The following is a 5843-nucleotide window of genomic DNA, read 5'->3' as shown; positions in this document are numbered from 1 at the left end:
GGGGGTTCAGGTAGGGTTTAAGAAGTCACTCTGTCTAGGGTTTTATTTAAGCGTTATATATTCTCAGGTAGCATAAGTTGCTTTTGTACCCCAAGAAAATAAGTTGCTTATGCAAAACTAGATTTCTATTTTCTATGGAAGTGTTATATGAAGTCTCATCAAGTCTATAGCTTATATATTTCCTATTTGCATTAACATAAGTAGAACTAGAATTCTATTCACGCGAAATACATAGTTTACTCATTCACCTTGCACCCAAATCTGTGTTATACACGTGTTGACCACGGGTATAACTAACACCAAACCTTTCAAATGTGTATCAATTACACACTACTTTTGACCAGCCTAGTTAATATTCAATGCGGTGTATACACGCGCTTATTTAAATTAAAAAACAAACGATTCTTTAATTAAAATGGATAATCCGACCCTTTTTTAATCCCGATCCAAAAAAGATCCGACCCGATCGATTAAAAACAACTCCTCGACCAGATTAACAAACATAATTCTATTTTCACCAAAATGTTCTTGAGCCCTAACCTTTGAAGGCGACTTCGACGAGAACACATTCAGCGTTTGTTGCTGTTACTTTCGTCATTTTCAGGTTAGTATTCTCATTTTAGGTTGTTCAATCGTTTTGATTTAGATGGGTGGGTCGAAATAGTTAGGGTTTAGTTGGACCCGAATTCTCCATTCAATATGAACCCTAATACGAGAATTGACAGAAGAATAATTATGTATTGCACTTTAATTGAACAAATATAACTAGCTTGAAAATATTAGATGTGGAAGGTGAAGATGGGGGTTGGTTTTTTCTGAAATTGGTTCTTTTTAATATGAAGAAGATGAAAATGGTTGCTTTTAATAAGAAGAAGATGAAGAAGTCGGCGTTAGGGTTAGGAAAATGGACCTAATTCCAGTAATTAGCCGTTGTAATTTGTCAGGAGAGGCAGAAAATAACTTTTCACGCGCCGCATTGGTCGTGTTTCACACGTCCCAGAGGCTGGTCAAAAGTAGTGTGTAATTGACACACATTTGAAAGGTTTGGTGTGTAAAGTTATACCCGTGGTCAACAGGTGTGTAACAGGAATTTGAGTGCAAGGTGGATGGGTAAACTATGTATTTCGCCTTCTATTTACGACAACCTACATTTGGATTAATTTATCATCCAACAAATTGCTATAAACTAACGAGGCGGCTCAATGAATTGGGTGGCCTAAAGGCAAGCCATAATAAAAGGCCTGTCACACCTCCTTTTTCACTAGACCCCCGAAAGGGTATAATAAAGGGAGTTTTTTCAATTTAAGGACAATCAAAACGGGATTTATTATTAAAAGATTCAGAGTCGCCACTTGGGAGATTATGGTGTCCCGAGTCACCGGTTCAAATCCCGAATCGAGGAGGATTGACTCTGTTTAACAGTCTGCGAACCAGAAATCCGGGTAAGGAATTCTGTTAACCCGGGAGAAGGTGTTAGGCATTCCCGAGTTCTGTGGTTCTAGCACGGTCGCTCAACTGTTATAAATGGCTTAGTTATCTGATTTTTGAACATTTTAAACCTATGTGCAAATTTTAACTTTTAACCGTTTTTATTCATTTTAAAGAAGATTTAACGTCGTTTAAAACATGTCTTCGGATCGCGCCACATGAAATGCACTCGCAATCCTAAACACATTTTATTCAACGTTTTAAGATTTTGATTTGGGTCACATGAAATGCACACCCGAGTTTAGGAAGGTAATATTATTAAATATACGCGCCTAAAGCAACTACGCGTTTTTAACTTTGCGAGGGCCATGGAAATTTGCTAAATGGCACGCCTCGAATTCTAAGTATTTTAAAAGAAATAATTAAATGAGGGCCACGCATTTGAGGTTTTATTTGGTGCGGCGCACGTTGATTCCATTTTAAAAGGATATTCAAACTAGAATTCGGAGGGCCATAGACTATTTATTTTATCTAATATGGCTCACCTCGAGTCTAATTAATGAACTTACTTAATTAACACTAAACAAGTTAAAAGTTCTATTTAAACTAACTAAAGGTTTTCATGGAAAAGAATTAATTAATTTAAGCAGAGGGGTTTAACCCAGCACCAACGGGTCAACAGCCCAACGAGAAAGGGGCAACCCAGGTCTCATTTACACGGGACAATCTCATTTGGGCCCAAAGGTGAGCCCAAGTCGAAACAGAGCAGCCTCAAGCAAGGGGATGAGGTCCCTAGTTCGAATCTGCAGATCAGCACAGGAGGTTGACCTCTTGCATTTTATTTTTTCTTTAAAACAATCAAACGAAAGGGCAACGGTGATCATGAACATTTAAAGCACATTTTAGGCGACTGTGTACTCCACTATTTTTGACAATACAACTGTGCAAATTTGAAGCAATTTAGGCTAAGTCAGTGGACATTTGCATACAAATGCTGACTTTAATTAAATCCCATTTTCATTGCACACAATCAGCGAACACACAGACTTAATAATTTAAACATACTCTCAACTACACTATAGTAATTCCGTACACATCTTGACCCTTAAGTCATTGCCCAAACCATTTTTAAACCCAAGTACCTCGAAACTAACTAATAACCTAAAAATCATCCATGGTTTCTTACAAAGTAAGTGCTGCATAATTTCCAAATAAACAGATACAAAATCAAGATGTGCTCACAGGCAAGTGATTAAGGTCAGTGCATAGCTCAACTTCAAAATAACCTGGACCTCTTTAATACTTAATGAACCATCAGTAGCCATTTAATTGCATCAAAAAGAAAATGTTATGACAGTCCAAATCAATTACACGACTAGGAGAGGTCTAACGCAGTTAACACCATTTAACATAATAGAATGCAGGACATATCTACTGGCTCTGTTACACCAGTTATACATCAGATTTTCACAGCAATTCAAAGTCAGACTTGGTTACACAATGTATCTAACGAATCAAAACAACAAAATTCAGAAGGACAACAGAAATAAAACTATGAATTGAAAAGCTTATGTATAGGTTTCAAACTTCTATTTCCATTTCACTCTTCAAGTTTCCATTACACAATCAGCAAGGTTATAGAGTTGTGTACCTGGAAATGAGATAAAAACCAAAACCAAGCAAGATCAGAAGCTAGCAGCTAACAGCACAACAACAGGTTCGAGCAAAAATCAGCAACAACCCAACTCACAACAAGTGACACACCAGCAGGCCCAAGGACCTAATTTCGAACTAATTTCCATCCCAAATCAAGTCATACTTAACCTCAAGTGAACCAGAAATGCTTCAGAACTTTGAAAATTTCAGGAATCAAAACAAAGATCAATGGAACAGTGAACTTCAACACAACTGAACCCAAAGCTTTTCCAACACAAGCTCAAGCCATTTTTCACTCAAAAGGATTCAGAAATTATTTTGTAACCAAAGAAAAACATTAAGATTCAGGGCAGAATTCTAATGGAATAGTATTCTTCCCTCAATTTTCAGCCATTTTCTGATTTCTAGCTCTTAGGATTCTTAGGTCTGCCTTCTAAGACAAGAAAAGGGTGCCTTTATAGGCAAGCAAATAGGGCAACCTTTCAGATTTTATTTTACCCCTTAGGTCCCTGATTTTATGTCTTGTTTGCCAAGTTAAATCTGAAATTCCCTGGAAGACCCCTACTAGAAGCTTCTAAAACAGTTACCAAAGATACCCCCCTTCCCATTTCCTAAACTACTCCAAGTGCCCTGTTTTTACTTTGCCGGACCAGACTGGGTCAAATTGACCCAAGGCAATATCCAATCAGGGCCTAATGAACTGGCCATAGTCCAATGTTCAATTTGGGCTTTCTGATTTCAAAGTCAAACAAAAATTCCCCACTTGAGACAAAAACTGACTCAATTTTCTCAAAAAAAAAAGAACCAGCAATCTTTTTAAAAAAAATGAAACAGAGAAAAAAGAAAGGAACCGACTAACAAAACTAATTAGGCTAAATTCATCGTTAAGTTAGTCATGCAAAACATAATTAATGGAAGAGATTAACACATAATGAAAACACAAAGAACTGAAACAATGAAAAAGACTTAATCAAACATGTGGAGGACAAGATGCACAAAACAAACAGAAAGCAGAAAAAGGAAAGAAGAACGGAAAGATACCTAGATTAGACGGGCCAAAAACTTGAACCAAATCTGGGCGAACCTTTGATTTCTTGACCGAAGTGGACCTTAAACCTGTGTTTTCATGTGAAACTCAAAATCTCAAAAGACCCGTCGAGTTTGAGATCGTGGAATTAAGGCTTTTCTTTGATTCAAGATTCGAACCGCTGGAGTGGGATTCGAGGGAAACCAAATGGGGATTTGGGATGAGGGTGAGAAGGGGGTTCGGGGGTGTGATTTTTGGGGCGATTTGGGAAAAATTAGGTTTTTGGTCTAACTTTCAATTGAAGATTCGATGAGTTACACGGTGATTCGAGGAAAACCAACGACGGATTCGACATAAGGGGAGGAAGAGGGTGTTATGGTGTGAATCTGGTGTGGATTTGAGGTGGCACCGCCACCAATGGCTGTTGAATCCGCCTGCGGCTTCTAGGGTTTTCAGTGGTTAGAGTCTCTGAAAGAGACGATGAGAGGGGGGGGGGGGGTAAGGTCTTCTGACACTTTTATATGAAGGGACCCCAAGTTCCTGGCCGTTAGATCATGGAACCTCGACGGCTAGGATTGAGCAAGGGAAAAGGGGGTCGTTTTGTGACTGGGGGAAGGAGACGGATCGGGTTTTGGTGTGGATTTGGGCCGGTTCGGGAGATTGGACGTTTGTTTGGGCTGGGAGGTAGTGAATTGGGCATTGGGCTTGGGAGTTTTGAATTAAGATGGCCCAAAGAATTACTCCTTATTAATAAGACCAATTTCTCTTCATGTTCTTTTCTTTTTCTTTTCTTTTTGTATTTTCAGATTTTGCTAAATAAAAACAAACCTAAATCAATCCCTAATCAAATTATCCTATCAAGTTAAATTAATTACTACATTAAACACTTATTACACCTAATTAAAAACCAAATTAAAGAGGAATGCCAAAATTCCAAACTAAAATTAAAGTGTGGAAGTAAACTATTTTTGTGTGATTTTCCTTTTGTAAAATAAACTAATTACTCAATTAATCCTAAAATGCCAAATTAAATCCTAAGAGAAAATGCACACATATTTTTGTATTTTTTATTAATTAAAATGCACAGACAGAATGCAAACAATTAACAGAAAATGTCACAAAAATTCACAAAATTGCAAACACTAAAAGAAATCATTTTGTTTTGAATTTATGGGAGTAATTCATATAGGGCAAAAGTCACGTGCTCACAGCTGCCCCTCTTTGCTCGGAAACACGAAGAGTTTTCGTGCAAAGATAAAGTGAGCGGATACGAGCGATTTTTGCCCGTTTGAATACTCCGTGAGAAGCATCTTTGAAAGAGTTGACAGCACCCTGCTTCTGAGGTTGCCTACATATCCTTGGCTAAAAGGAATTAGGTCAGTGTAGTTCAGGAATGTCTGGTGGCTGGGACTACCATGAAGCTGTGATTTCACTATTGCTGCTGTTGCTGCTACTGCTTACTGAACCCCCTTATTACACCATGACAAAATAAAAAGAAGCTATACTAAACTATTATCTATGAATTACAAAACCTATCTATATCTTCAAACTTGCTCTTGTGGTTCTTGTTGCCTCGTTGACTTGTATTCTCCTAGTGAAATTCCTCTGTTGTCGTCTTGAATTGCAATTTGAGATGTTTTCCTTTTCTTCAGGTGGACGCCTGACTGCCAAAACTTGAACTACATTCTCAGATGCTTTCCTTTTCTCCAGGGGGACGCCTGACTGCTAAACT

This window comes from Nicotiana attenuata, chromosome 1 (assembly GCF_001879085.1).
Source record: "Nicotiana attenuata strain UT chromosome 1, NIATTr2, whole genome shotgun sequence".
NCBI lineage: Eukaryota > Viridiplantae > Streptophyta > Magnoliopsida > Solanales > Solanaceae > Nicotiana > Nicotiana attenuata.
This window is presented reverse-complemented; position numbering follows the sequence as displayed.